General features: G+C 33.2%; 1 long non-coding RNA gene across 1 annotated transcript; it reads right to left on the bottom strand.

The window, feature by feature from the left end:
- Positions 1-2251: 2251 nt before the first annotated feature.
- Positions 2252-14584, bottom strand: LOC136320025 (uncharacterized). Its single transcript, XR_010728253.1, has 7 exons — positions 14495-14584; positions 12045-12212; positions 10551-10625; positions 10150-10243; positions 9219-9296; positions 3731-3844; positions 2252-2374 (listed from the first exon to the last, which is right to left on the bottom strand). It is a non-coding gene; the product is annotated as an uncharacterized lncRNA (long non-coding RNA).
- Between the last annotated feature and the right edge of the window lie 1947 nt (positions 14585-16531).

The raw sequence follows: 16531 nt of genomic DNA, 5'->3' as shown, positions 1-16531 counted from the left end.
AGACATTACCTCTCGGTGCCTTAGGGTCTCTGAAAGAGTACCTTAAGAGAAATATAAGCATGAAGTTGAAAAAGCTGCAAAGACTTTTTCTCTCCATTTATTCATTTACTGAGTGTAAGTCGTTATGATATGTGTGTACATGTATGTACATATATATGTATGTATACATGCTTATATATATGTGCATTTTTCCTTGTACACTTTCAGAAATGTAAACCAGAATCTGTGATTATAGAAATTCTTACTTTGCTTCTATTCTAGAGACTTACATTTTGTTAAATGGTAGTGACCCATCTTCCCACATCAATTGACTGCTGATTCCTTTACGGTACAACCCAATCCAAGAGAGAGAGTGAAATTGACTTTGAATGAACTTCTGTTATAAAAGAAATATGTTTTGTTAGTAAGAATCCTGTTATAATTCTAAAATAAAGATAATCTTGTTGATATTTTTATTATTGTGAAAAACCAAAAATATAGAGATCATCTTCATCCTGATCTTATTTAAATTGTAAAATAATGGAAGCTCAGCTGTTGGTATTTTTTTAAATATAGAGGTATAATTGTGACAAAAAAACTACTGTCTTAATTTACGTATGTTTATTTAGAATTACTGAAATTTTTTAATTTGCTTTCAATACTATGGCTGTAGCTTAAAAATGAGGTCTGAGGAAAGTCTGATTTCTGCTTTGGGCTCCAGGTGTGAAAGCTCACACTTTTCACTCCTTTTCTAATATTTCTGTAAGAATTCAGGGTGGGTTTAGTATAGTTATATAAGTATTTCTAAAAATCTGGTCACCATTCATGTAAATCTTATATATTTTTATCTCTAAAATGTCATCAATTTATGATAAACAGAGATAGTATTGAAATATCACATTTGCTCCCTTACCAGGCCATTTGTTTTAAGGTTTATCTTTTTATTAATTTTTGAGAGAGAGGAAGGAAGAGAGACACACACAGACAGGATAATTGATTTATTCTTGTATGTGCCCTGACCCAGGGATTGGACCAACAACCTCTGTACTTCGGGAGGATGCTCCAACCAATCGGTCTATCTGGAGCTTGGCCAATTTTCAATGTATATATTTTTATATAAGCTTTTTACCTTGTCAGTAAGCAAAATGGATTTTTAAAAATTTGTTTCATTAACAGCAATTGTAATTTTCTGGTTAAAAATGGAAATATATTGATATAAGAGTTTATATTAATTTTAGGTGTATAATGTAGTAAGCTCCTATTTGTACATATACAAAATGATCACCACATTGTCTAGGTAACATCTATTGCCATACAGGCAGTTATCTGTTATACTAAAAATAAGATTAATTCAGACTCTGCAAATGTTTATTTTCTGGATTCAAATTTTTCTTTGTTTTCTGGATGGTTTTTAAGTTTATATTCTTTTATAGTGACTCTTGAGTTGTTGAAAGCCATAAATATGGATAATTGGATTATCCAATCACAAAGAGTGATTCTAGTGTCTTTATCTTTGACAGAATATTTAAAAATTAATCTTGACATGGACTATTAAGATATATTGCTTTTTTCAGAAATAATAGTAGATTAATTTTGTATTCAAAGCAAAATAAAATGATAAAGATTATGAAATAATTCAGTTCAGTTTTCTTTGGAAGTTAGTCTGTATTAAATTTTAATAGGATTTAGAAATAATTGACCATGAACTTTAAATTCATATTGTTTTTCTTTTTACCTCTAACTCAGTGGTAATGTTTATAACTTTTTTAAGTGGTAAGATGATTTTTTTCAGAGAAGCTGAAGCTAAATTTCTATAAAATTATCAATATAAGACATACAATTTTTCTTCATAAAATAACATATTTTAAGGCTAATATTTTTCTAACAGCATTATTTTTGACTTTATATTTGCTCTCTTGTGGAAATTCTACTTATGGAGGAGTTAGATGAATTAAATACAATTCTAATTTAATTTCCATTTGTATTTCTGACTTTAACATAAGCACTTTGGATCTGAGTCATGTTACTAACGTACATAGTGCTGAAACACTCAAATATTGTGAGGCATTGAGATTTAGCCAATAACTAATGGCTAAATAAATACAGGTGAGAAAAGATAGGTTTATAGTTTTGTATATGAAAAACCATTTCCTTGTATTTTATTTATTAATTATTGTATTAGTTATTTGTATTACAACTAAAGCTACTTTTGCCCACCCCTGTACGGTGTGAGGTGGAAAACAAAGATATACATCACCATTTCTTTTTCATCGTGTGGAGTCCATTTCATTGCAGAATTTCTTACTATCTTCAAAGTTCTTAAGTTCATCCGAAAAATAGTAACAACTGTTTCTACCACATGACCATTTATAGTCACACGTCCTGCTCTTATTTCCTTGAAAACAAAAGATATTGCCAGACCAGTTAGTGTGTCTCCTGAAAGGATGTGGAGATGTTGAGAAATCCTACTTAGTCCTTCTAAAACCATTTGCTTTATGAGACTGATAAGTTTCTTTCAGATTACTAAAAAATGCCCTTGCCTGGTTATTACTTATATTTCTTCAAGTCTATGCATAATATTATTACAAATTTTAAAGAAATTTTCTAAGAAGATTGATATTTTTCCTCACAACTCAAACTGAAAGAACTTTACAATAAGATGTGCTTCTTTGTACTATCTAGCCTAATGATTCTCTCTCTCTCTCTCTCTCTCTCTCTTTTAGCAAGAGAGACAGAGAAAGAGAAAAAGAGAGAGAGAGGAACAAAGGAGGGAGAGATAAGAACAGAGAGACGAGAAGGGAGAGAGTTGAGAAACATCAATTCTTCACTGCAGCATCTTAGTTGTTCTTTGATTACTTTCTCATATGTGCCTTTACCGGGGGGGGCTACAGCAGATGAAGTGACTCCTTGCTCCAGCCAGCAACCTTGGAATCAAACAAGTGACCTTGGGCTTCATGCCAGTGACCTTTAGGTTCAAGCTAGTGACCATGGGGTCATGTCTATGATCCCACACTAAAGCCAGCCACCCTGTGTTCAAGCCAGCGACCTTGGGGTTTCAAACTTGGATCCTTTGCATCCCAAGCCGTTGCTCTATCTTCTGTGCCACCACTTGGTCAGGCTAGACCAGTGATTTTCAACCGCAATGGCAGACTGGGATGTCATAAGAAATTTTAAAACATGCAGCACTTGACTATTTATTCAGGAGCACTGGCCTCTTTTCCCTTAGATTGTCAGGTAAAAAAATGTCAGCTAACAAAACAATAGCTGTATGGTGTGAATGAATCAAAATTATACTTAAGTTTTTTTTGTCAGATTGACAATAATATATTTTTTGAAGTGCTGCCAAATTTTGGTAATCACCTTATGTGTGTCATGTGTAGAAAAGGTTGAAAATTACTGCTTTTGACTGAATAAAATCTGTAGGTACAGAGACAATCTAAACTTAGTACCTGATCTACATACCCATAATAGGTCCTAATAATGAGTACAGGATCTGGTAAATAAAACCTAGGTTTTTTGTTTGTTTTTCTGTTGAACTGGTACTAATTTTAAAAATATAATACTATGCATATAGAAAAATCTAACCTCAAGGACAGGCTGATTTATTTTTGTTCAATTAAATAAAGAAGAAATTTGGATTCCATAATTTGTTTATTCTATAAGAATATTCAATTTAAGCAGAATATCAGATGATTTAGCAAAATTGAGAAACAATTGTTGGTCTCAGTCTTCAATCCATTTACCTGCATACCTGTGTTAGGTGGTTCCTCTTTGGGAGTTAGGTTTTTAAATGTGGAATTGTCTTCCTTTATTCTGCAGTCCAATGGCGATTTCTGTGTTTGGCATTTCTGATGAGCCTGGAAAACTTTACTCAACATCATTAGCTCAAGGAGAATATAACATGGTGTTGAATAAAAAGCAGCATTTTAATTTTAATATATTAGTCCATGGTGAAGAGTAAGGGGTATTTTTTTTGTGCCCACTTTAGGCATTACCTCTCAGCATATGATTTACACAGACATCTATCATTTGTTGAAAATACATTAATTAATGAAAACACTTTTTAGTGAACCTTGATGACAGAACAATGAATTATGCAAAGATTCTGTCCTCAAGAAATTCACTCATTGCGATGCTCAGAGTGAGCAGTTAGAGTACTATGTGATGGGTGATACAAAGAATATTGAGTGTTGCTGCTAGAACTCAGCAGAGAGTTGAATGACTAAATGGAACGTCTAGAATATTGTGATGCAATCAGCAAGACTTCACATATTAATGTCTATCTTATACTTGTCTTTTCTTTATGGATGAAAGAAAGGCAAAAAAGTGAAAAAGACACCAAAATTCTAGTTTGCTGCAATAGTTTTCTAAAGTAACAAATGGAGTAAACATAAAATATTAAAGTAATGTAATCCAAAGTTATTCAGTACATCAAAAGATAGGTTTCATATAAGGGATTTTAGGGAGATAAGAATGGAAATACAAACAAATATCATTCATAAAACGATCAGGTTTTACTCTAAAAAGCACATTAAAATTAAAAATACACAATGCCCCTCACAGAATGGTGGCATGATAAGCTTAGCAAAACAGCCAATTTGAAATCAACCATTATGAAAAGAAACAAAACAAAACCTTTAATATATTTAAAACTTGTCTTAAAGGTATATTTTAAATTAAGAAATAGCTACTAAATCATGATAAGAACAGTAAGAGTCTGTAAAACTTGAGTCATAACCTGTTCTCTTACCCCACCTGAGGTCAACATCATGCAGTATACACTATAAGTGGTTGTCACCAGGAAAAGTAAGCTCCTCTTCCTCTCAGGTCGCAGTCTATGATATCTCTACATAGACATCATGAGCTAAGGCTATCTCTCCAGCATTTTTTATTCTTTCTAGTTCTATGTTGCACATGTTAAATTCTAGGCAATGCGGCTATGGGATTGGGGCTCCTCTCCTCCACCCAACCCATACCTATAGAGTAGAGAGGAGCTCCCTCGGTTGGAGTAGGTCAAGAATATTGGAGTGACCTGTGGTGGTGCAGTGGATAAAGCGTCGACCTGGAAATGCTGAGGTCGCCGGTTCGAAACCCTGGGCTTGCCTGGTCAAGGCACATATGGTAGTTGATGCTTCCAGCTCCTCCCCCCTTCTCTCTCTCTCTCTCTCTCTCTCTCTCTCTCTCTCTGTCTCTCCCTCTCCTCTCTAAAATGAATAAATAAAAAAAAAGTAAAAATAAAAAAAAAATTAAAAAAAAAAAAAAAAGAATATTGGAGCGTTGTTTGTTCTCATCTGAGCTCACATTCCAGACTACCTCTCAATAGGAGAAAGGCAAGCCGAAAAAACCAGAGGTTACTCTGCCTTCCTTCCATGACCTGGCTCATAAAGCAAAGGTGTTACCCAGAAAAGTGGGCCACTGTCTCTGTTTCAAGCATGTCATTAGACAAGGATCTCCAAATTTTCCCAAAGGAACTAATTTTATTTGATCTGGAAAGTTCAAACCTAAGGATGCTCTTGAAAACTATGGACACTGAAGGGACTGTGTTGGAGGTGGGCCATGAAGAATAGGGAATGGTTGTAAACAGCTAAGAAGAGGTTTCTACCTACATGAAATCAATCATTTTAAAAATAGTTGAGTCAATTTATCGGATAGAACGGAAGACATAGCTAAAAAAAAGCCTTCTTGGGGTGAGTACAAATGTCAAAGACTGGTCTCAAATACTACCCCGGAAAAAAAGACAGGCCAAATTAGATTAGACTTTGGGGGAGTTCATTCCTCAGAACATCGTCAAAAACTAGAGTCATCAGCCAGCAATTAGTAGAGTCTAACAGATGGCTGTGATACCAACACAAGCAGGTATCTTAACCATCTTAAGTGAGATCGGGGAAAGACAGAGTCAAAGAAGACTTTGCTAAAATCACTGTCATCTCTGGGCAATTGTGCACATGCTCAAAGCTATATCTTCTGGTTGAAAGGCTGAATGCTCTTCCCTTAATATTAGAAACAAGATGACAATATGCATGTCACCACTTTTATTCAACATGGAATTTAAGGGTGTTAATTAGTTAAATTATCCAAGAAATGACATAAAACTATCCAGATAGTCTACGGAGAAAATCTGAAAACATTCACTAAAAACTTCTAAGAGCTAGTGAACTACAATGCTACATGGTGTAAGAGCAATATAGAAATATAACCATATTTCTTTATACTAACAGCAATGTTAAATTAAATTAAGAGAAAATATTTATAATAGCATAAAAATAATAGAATACTCAGAAATAAATTTTAAATAGGTGGTGTAAAAATCTACTCTTAAAAATTAAACGACTTTGGAGAAATATTAAAGAACTGAATAAATGGAAAAATGGCTCATATTCACCTCATATCACTTAACAAACATTAACTCAAAAGTGATCATACATGCAAATGTGAAAACTAAAAGTATAAATATTTTAGAAGAGATGTGTAAACTCTTGTGATCCTAAATTAGGCAATGACTTCTTAGATATAACACTGAAAGTACAAGTAAGAAAAGAAAAAAAGATATATTGCACTTCAAAATTTCAAAGGTTTGTATATCAAAATTTACCAGCAAAAGAGTAAAAATGTAACTAAAATGATGGGAAAATATTTGCAAATCACATATCTGATAAGGGGATAATATACAATTTAATTCTATATACACAATAAAATATTTTTTTGGCAATTTAAAGGAATATCGGACTGATATATTCCATCTCAGATGAACCATGGGAACTTTATATTAACTGAAAGGATTAGATTGTCGAAAGACATTTTATTATATGATTTTATTTTTATAGAAAGTGTAGAATTGTATAGTAGGAATACTATATTTCATAATCATTACACATGCAGACATCAAAGAGCTTGGTTTGCAAACCAGGAAGCTTAGATCCAAGGTCATTAAACAGGATGGTGCTCTTTAAAGTTATACACAGAGAACTATAAATACTCACTGACTGTGATTGACTCTAGCTTCCTTTAATGCAAGACTTCTTAATTATTTTTAATTACCCACAATGTCTAACATGAATAGCAAATAATCTAGAGCTGTGGTTCTCAATTGGGGGTGATTTTATCCTCCAGAGGGCACTGGCAATATCTGGAAACTTTTTAGATGTAACTGCTCTCATCTAGTGAGATAAGTTCAGGGATGCTGTTAAATATCCTATAATGCATGAAACAACATCCCTAACAAAGAATTACCCCACCACCTACCTTATGACCCAGCAATCCCTCTACTGGGTATATACCCCAAAAACTCAGAAACATTGATATGTAAAGACACATGCAGCCCCATGTTCATTGCAGCATTGTTCACAGTGGCCAGGACATGGAAACAACCAAAAAGCCCGTCAATAGATGACTGGATAAAGAAGATGTGGCACATATACACTATGGAATACTACTTAGCCATAAGAAATGATGACATCGGAACATTTACAGCAAAATGGTGGGATCTTGATAACATTATACGAAGTGAAATAAGTAAATCAGAAAAAAACAGGAACTGCATTATTCCATACGTAGGTGGGACATAAAAGTGAGACTAAGAGGCATTGATTAGAGTGTGGTGGTTACAGGGGGAGGGGGGAGAGAGAGAGGGAAAGGGGGAGGGGGAGGGGCACAAAGAAAACTAGATAGAAGGTGACAGAAGACAATCTGACTTTGGGTGATGGGTATGCAACATAATTGAACGACAAGATTACCTGGACATGTTATCTTTGTTTTTTTTTTAATTTTTAAATTTTTTAATTTTTTTTGTATTTTTCTGAAGCTGGAAACGGGGAGAAACAGTCAGACAGACTCCCGCATGCACCCGACCCACCCGGCACGCCCACCAGGGGGCGATGCTCTGCCCCTCCGGGGCGTCGCTTTGCTGTGACCAGAGCCACTTTAGCGCCTGGGGCAGAGGCCAAGGAGCCATCCCCAGTGCCCGGGCCATCTTTGCTCCAGTGGAGCCTTCGCTGCGAGAGGGGAAGAGAGAGACAGAAAGGAAGGAGAGGGGGAGGGGTGGAGAAGCAGATGGGCGCTTCTCCTGTGTGCCATGGCCCGGAATTGAACCTGGGACCTCTGCATGCCAGGCTGACGCTCTACCACTGAGCCAACTGGCCAGGGCCTGGATATGTTATCTTTGAATATATGTATCCTGATTTATTGATGTCGCTCCATTAAAAAAATAAAATTATTAAAAAAAAAAAGAATCACCCCACCAAAATATCAATAGCACTGAAGTTCAGAAACTATAATCTAGAGGAAAACTTGTGAGATGAAAATAATAAAAAGTGATAAAATGGGTTTTAGGAAGAAAGAACTAACATCTAGTTAAGGAACTAGAAAATATGTCATGGAGGATTTTGAAAAGTCATCCATATTTTATAAAACGGGTATGAAATGCATAGGCAGAGATGGGCTGTAGGCAGAAGGCTGTCCAGCGAAGGGAACAGCATGAGCAAATGTGCCAGGTAAAGAAGCTTAGAGAACGTGCGGGAACCAGCGGGTGATCTAGAATAAGTTGAAGCTAATTAAAACATGAGTAAAACTTAAAATTGTTTGGTTTAAATTAGATTATGATTATAAAAGCAAATATAAGTAGGGGAGTTTTAACATAATTCAGTGGAGAATGAAAAAACCATTAATGATTTCTTGGCATTTTAAGGACATGATCAGAAATATATCTGGAGAAGTTTTTGTGCCAATGTCAATAGGATTTTGAAGTCCGTTGATGTTAGGACTCATTAGGAAGCAATTACAATATTATAAAAGAAAAACATATTGAACTGAATTAGGCATTTATAAGAATAAATAATTAGAAAAGTAAATCTGAGCTGCAAAATAAAGATTCCAAGAGGACTTGATAGTAATTAAAAAATGTCAGAGAGGAGAGAGAAAGTTAATGTGCACACAGCATGATCAACCAGCAGCAAGTGCTCATTATACCTTCCCTGGCAATATCCTGGATACAATTCAGGCATTATATGTAAAAAACAAAAAACAAGAACAAACAAAAACACACACAAACAAAAAACAGCAGAAGCTTTTAATGAACTTTGAAATGGCGAAATGATTACATTCGTGATGAAGGCAGAAGGAGGGGTTTCCTCGGTAGAAATGGAGATCATGGCTATGGAACTAGTAGGAAAGAAATACTAGTAAAAATAGTGACTCCTAAGAAAAAGATAATTGATTTAGGCCCCAGGTCTTGTTTAACTTACCCATGAATCCCAAGATTCCAGTTGTTAAAACGAGAAAGAAACAGAGGATTCCAAGAATGAGGCACCAGGTAAATAGAACTGAAGGGAGGAAAAGAGAGATTGAGGAACTCAGCAAATAGAGGACTGAATTAAAGAGGAGAGTTTACAAAGAGACTCCATAATTTAAAAACCTTACCTTTTGAATGTCTTCAGATTTGAAATCATAATTTAAATTGAATACTGACCAATTGGAACCAACAATAGACTGAGAATTAGATGCCTGGGTTCTGCTTTCGATTCTATCCCTGTGTTCTCTTGAGGAAATCATTTATTCTAACTTTACCAAAATAATCCCCTAATTTATCTCAATGATTTATGAATACAAAGAAATATTAGATCTATGTACTTGGTTTTAAAAATGTAAATATACTTTTAAATAGGTCATTCTTATTTATTCCCAATCAAAAGATATATATTATTTTGGAGATATCATATGCTTGCATACACATAACAATTTTCTCATTGGAGCCTTTCTCACTAGTGTCCTTCAACAGTAAGATTAACCACAGCTATTGCAGAGAAGAAATTATAATCCTACCTTTGTATCAGATCATGTTCACTAAGTATTGTTTCTTGAAACTTTGTAGAATGAGTGATAGCAATATCAGGAGAGTCACAATTGTTTCCAAAGAAGTTGAAAAGAAACACTTTTCCTGCTTACTCAGTAATGCATGTGTGTGTACAGAACTCAAACTACATTCATTCTCTGGATATTTAATTTTCAATACTGCTTTTTCTGAAGGAGTTTAAATTATAAAATATGATTTAGAAAACCTTATGAAACTGGAACACTAATTCAGAACAGAATTTTCTGCCACATTTTACTTGAATTATGTACACATAGGCTCTGCAATTTGAGGACATATAAGCTGTTCCTCTACATAAACTCTACCTTTTTCTTTAGATGATCGAGGTCTTGTTATCTTCGTCTGACTGGACTGTGAAGCAGATGTTTTCACATCTGAATAAATATGCTGCTCTTTTATCTCTGGAGATTAAAACAGAGATGTGGTTACTGCTTCATAGTCACGCTATTTCTCACAAAGCATTAGGCTATTAATATGTGTGAATAGAATTGACAAAAGATTTTATTTCTCAAATAAAAGAAATCTATGTAATTTTTTTTCTTCTTCCTAGGTAACGTCCATTGGGTAAATCTTTTAAATGACAAAATCTGAAAAATAAGTTAGATATAATATGTCATGTGGTAAATTATGATGAAAATCTTTAGAGAAATGATTTAACAAAGAATAGAAAATTATATCAAGATTCAATAGGAATGGAAAATAATACTCACTTTTTTTTGTTTCTGCTTCTTAGAAGGAAGATATTTTACATCTGCATATGTTAAATTTTTTTCATTCATTTCTGAAAAATTTTAAGATACAAATATAAAAGGCACAAATTGACAGTCTTTTTCTTTTTTTTTCTGTTTTCAGGTTCTATCCTTTCTAGGTTCTCTATACATAATTATATTATATTTCATGTCATATAACTATTGATGAATGATTTTACCTTTGTCATTTTTTTCAAGAAAAATTTTTACAATCGGTTATTTTCTTTCCCTTTTTTAAAATAATCAGTTACTCTCTCTCTTTAGATACTTGGATATTGACATTTTGCTTGCTACACCTGGACTTCTCCAAACATAAAATTTAATTTTAAAAGGTTAAAAATGCTATGATTTATGAAATTTTTATACTACACTTAAAAATTGTCCATGTCCAGAAAAGTACCAAGTAAAATTTTATGAGTCATTTGTATTTAAAGTTATATCATGTTACATATGGATTATTATAAAATTTCTCCTTCATGAGTTCTCCTGATACATTTTTTTAAAATTTATCTTCACTTTTGTAGACTCATAGGCAATTTGCTTCCTATAATCTCCTAAAGATTTTTGCCATCTCTATCTACTAACATGGCGTTAGAAATGAATTCCTTACAAATGGATGCAAATTGGTTAATGGGTACTCCTATTGGGTGAGTTGAGGTATGCCATAAATTTGAAGGCATATGCTAAAAGCAACTAATTACCTTGAAATATTGATATTACTTGCAAATTAAAAGTAAATTAACTTGTTTTAAGTACTTTAAATATTATTTAAATATACAGAAATTTATATGGAATAGAATTCTGATTACAGAAAAAGTTTAAACATTCTTATGTCCACTAGTTACCCATGTACCATCAATTTAAACCCTTTTTGCATATTTTTATTTGCTCAGCATCATGCTCCATTGTTATATTTTATGAATAACAAATATATAAACTTCGGTGTGTTTATAATATTCACTATGACATTTAATTATTTCACACAAGATAACGTATCATAAGAAAACAGAAATATATTTATAATGCCTTTAAAAATCCTTTACCTCATCTGGAATATATCAAGAATGTGGACATGTATCACATAAATAGCAAAGTTTAGAGACAGATGTAATTTAGAGAATCAAAATAATAATAATTGATTACATAATTACTTAATTACCCATATCCTGTCCTCAATGATATGCTCTTTCTACACATTTGTTAATCCAACAGATATATTGAAATATTTGTTAACAAAACTATATTCAACGTTAAACCAAGAAAACTTCATAGGAAGTAATTCACTTGCAAAACAATTTTTAAATCTGAATTGCTCAGCTCATGTGCCTGCAAGAATGAATGTAACAGATTTCAAAAAAATATATATTCTTTTTGCTCTGTAAATGCAATCAAGTGGCACTGATAACAACGAGAGGTGCTGAGCCTACAGCTGTAGAGATAGTTGGTGATACCTGTGTCAGTGTGGGAGAATTGTTGATGGCAGCGGAGTCTGGTCCAGATGGAAGAGGTGGCCCTGCAAGCAGATGGACTGGATGTGGGTGAGCTGGAGCACAAGGCGATTCTTTTGCGCTCCCTTTCTTATCTGCTCTTGTTACCCATGAGCCTTCAGTACTGGTCAGCTACACAAGATGTGAGAAAACAGTTCATATTTAATCTTCAGATTTCACCATCTGCATCCTTTCTCATGGAAGAAGGCAGTTATTTTTTAACAGAGGAGATGAGTGGGAAAATTAACTTAAAGGTTGTGCCGATTTTGCATAGAATACAAAGTGGACATTAAAAAAAAAAGATCACTATCACCACTATGACAACCACCACCAAATAGCCAAATAGTAAGAATCTAAATATAATCTCTATTTCAGAAAATAATGTTATGGGCTTTCAATGGAAATTGTACTTTATGAGAATTTTGCATTCATCTTGTAAACTACTATAATATTAGCTAAGTAAAAATACATGAACACTAATAGTTTCCCCACATTCATCTGAAAAAAGTTTGAATAATAAAATTTAAGGTCTTGAGCTTTATTGGAGTGAAAGCCACTCGAGCCCTGGTTCTTTTAAAACATATCTAAAACATTTGCTTTATTTTTTGAAACAGTTTTCTATAATATTTTCATAGTCTCTTTTTCAGTTTATTCCAGTATAAATAAAATATACTTAGACAAATCTTCAGGCTTTAATGATTTTTGGTTCCCTTCCCCTCTAGTCTGTGTTCTAATTACAAAAAACAGAAATATATTAGCTTTCTCTTCAGTAGTCTGATATCACATTGCCCATGGTGTAATGGGTGAACCATGACTATGTGGTTGAAATACATAGATCTTATCTCAGTAGAAAAAGATTGAAATAGTTTTACCTGTTTCCACCATTCAATAGAATGAAAACACAGTGAAGAAATATATTTCAATTGTGGATTTAATTTATTCAAAAAAAAAACATTTGAGTTGGCACATTTGCAAAATTTTTTCATTGGGTTCTAGAATAGAGAAATGATGATTAACCGGAAATTGATTTTGATGTAAAAATACATTTTTATAGAAATGATAAAACAGAATGAGTGTAATCCAAAGATTACCACAGGGTGTGAAAGAGTAATGTTTTTATGTTCTGGCTATATGCCCTTATTGGTTTTGTGTGGTCATTTCTCATTTTGTTCTTCTCTCTCCCACTGCTAGAGTTCACTGAGAAACAGGCATCTGGAAAGCTCAACACTTAACACGGTTGTGATTGGAATATGAGAGCTTGAAAGTATTCGCTTAGACTCTAGCTTCTCACATTTGTGAACCCGTCAAGTTTTCTTCAGATCTTCCTAGTACTACTTTCTCCACTTGATCATAAAGTTGTCTCTGATCTACTTCTTGATTCTTTTTTCACTATTATACTTTTGAACAGCAATTTATCTTTTCAAAACAATGATATAATGTAATAATTATTTTCAGCATAAAACACATCTGCTCCATTATTATAAATATTTCACTAATTTTTAAATCTTTCACAATCAACAGAATCGACTATGATTATGTCACTGTACAAATTAGCTTCTCCAATTTTAAAATATTAATTCACTCAAATTATTGAACACTTGGCAAGATGTCAACATTGTGTTAAGCATTTGCAGGTATTACCTCATTTAATCCTGAAATAGTTTTAAATTTATAAAAAAATAATAACACATTTTATTATTAGATAATAATACTAACTAATAGGTATTGTTAACATTTTGTTCGGTGTCCTTCTATCTTAATTTCAATACAAACATGTATATAAACACAAAAACATCCAAAACTTACTGTACACTGTAGAGTATGTTCATTTCATGTAAGACTCAATTATCCTTCAGTCGTTAGCACCATGACCAAAAAGCAATCTTCAAGGACTCAGAATTCAAAATACAGAAAGGAGAAGAATGCTAAGAAAATATTATCTCTGAGAACAGAATATATATCATCTCTGAAGTATACAATATTTTTGAGAAAGAGAGAGGAAGGAAGAGAGGGACAGGAAGGGAGATAGAGAGGGAGAGGGAGAGAGAGAAACATCACCTTTTTGTTCCACCTACTTGTCAACTGATTGACTGAAGTATAATTCTATTTAAAAGTATTTTTTGTGTACTTTATTTTTCAAAAGTTTTTTTAAGCTTTATTTCTCTGACTTAAAAATTAAGAATTCATTTTTATTTTCTAACTTCCTTTATACACTAAACACTAAAAAGTGTAAGTTCATTTTTCTTTCTGTCCCATCTAATATTTCATAATTTGAGCTAATAAGTTACAACTATTAGTATTCAGTATTTTGCCTTTTTTTTAAGTGAAGGAGAGAGACAGATAGGAGTAGAGAGATGAGAAGCATCCATTTGTAGCTGCTTTACTTTAGTTCATTGATTGTTTCTCATGCTTACGTTAACTGGGGCGCCAAGGGAGGGGGCTCCAGCTGAGCCAGTGAATCAATCCTTGCTCAAGCTAGCAACTTTAGGATCAAACCTGTAACCTTTGAATTCAAACCAGTGACGTTGGGTTCAAGACAGCTACCATGCTCAAGTCAGCACCCCTGTGCTCAAGCTAGCGAGCCTGTGCTGAAACCAGATGAGCCCGCATTCAAGCCAATGACCTTGGGGATTCAAAGCTGAGACCTCAGTGCCTCTGGTCAACGTTCTATTGTGCCACTATAGGTCAGACAATATTTTGCTTTTAATGAAAGAAATGCTTTTTACCATGTAAGCAGCATTACATCGAATTTTAACACAATAGTCACTCACTAAAATGTTTTAATATCAGTCAACAGAAAATTCTCTCTGACCTTTTGAAAATTGGTGATAAACCAATATATATATTTTGAATATATATATTTTTTGATAAAATATATATATTTTTTGAAATGATTAATAGAGTTAGGTGTTACAAGTTGTTGCATAAAGTATAGTCTTTAAATGTAATTTAAAAACTAAATTCATATTTTAGAGTAATTTTGATTTACAGAGAAGTTGCACAGATAGTACATAAAGTTTACTTACAGTCTTCATCTAATTTCCCTTAATGTAATCTTACATTACTATAGTAAAACCCAAATTACTAAACAAAGGTACATTAATAATAGTAAAACTAAAAATAAAATAAAATAAAAAAATAATAGTAAAACTACAGCTTTTAATAGGATTTTATTACTTTTTCCACTCAAGTCCTTTTTCTTTTTAAAGATTCAATTCAGGAAACAATGTGACATTTAGTTATTATGTCTTCTTTATTCTGTGACACCTTCTGTCCTTACTTGTGATGAGGTTTTATGTAAAATGGCTCAATTTTTTAATTTTTATTCATCCTGATGTGTTTCTCATGTTTAGACTGCAGATATGGGCTTCTAGAAACACTGTTACAAAGATGAAAGCACCCAACTGATAGTTTTATCAGGATTGCAGGGACCCACATGGCATTGGAGGTGATATTAACCTGATCATTTGGTTAGTATAGGCCAGTTTTTTCCATGGTAAAGATACCATTTTCTGCTTTCTTTACTCTGTTTTTTGGAGGAAAGCCATCAAGTTCAGCCCACCCTGATTAGGCTTAAATTTTCCTCCTAAAGAGGGAATATTTTAAAATCTTCTGTAAAGATTTGTCTTTTCTCTCCCATTTAAAAAATTATTCAATTATTTAACCATAACAGTATGGGCTCACAAATATTAACTTTATACCTAAATTATAATCCAATACTCCTTTATTTATTTTGTTGCTTAAATTGTTCTAGCATGGGCCATTTGGAGGTCTTTCAGGTTAGCACCTTTGTGTCTTTGGCATGCCCCGATCTTTTTATTTTTTGAGTACTTCTTTACCTTCTGGCATTTAATATGGTCTGAGCCCATCCAGTGTCTTCTCTGCTGTGTCATTTATTTCTCTAAGGAGCTCCAGTTCCTTTTACTGGTGAATAGTATTAGAAACCATGTTCTGGGGGCCGGGTATGTTGGATGCTCCTGGGACTTCATTGATTCTAGGATCGTTATGCAAACAGAGCCAGGTGATACTAAGCCATGTAGCACACACATATATATTTGTTTATGTATAATCTATTGCATATATATTAAGCTAAACATGAGCTCATACAGATATTTCTTACTCTAATCCAGTAGCATTAGATTTATTCAAACCTTCTTTCATTGTTATTTGTAACTTGCCTCTGAAAGTGTTAAACCTAGTATACATGTAAATCAGTTTCAGAAGTTTTAAACCATACCATCATGTGAAACAAACTGACCAAATAGAGTAGTGTTTATGTTCTTTTTCTAGACTTTTCCAACTTGTGACCTTACAAATTTCCAGTCAAATGCCAGTTTCCAAAACTATTTCGGTCAGTTTTTATATTTTTTCACCACCTTCAGTAGAGTTGCATTATATGTTTGTATATATATTCACAGTCTGCTTGATGTGATACCCTGACATCTCGATTA

The sequence above is a fragment of the Saccopteryx bilineata genome, chromosome 1 (assembly GCF_036850765.1).
Source record: "Saccopteryx bilineata isolate mSacBil1 chromosome 1, mSacBil1_pri_phased_curated, whole genome shotgun sequence".
In the NCBI taxonomy this organism is placed as follows: domain Eukaryota; kingdom Metazoa; phylum Chordata; class Mammalia; order Chiroptera; family Emballonuridae; genus Saccopteryx; species Saccopteryx bilineata.
This window is presented reverse-complemented; position numbering and strand designations above follow the sequence as displayed.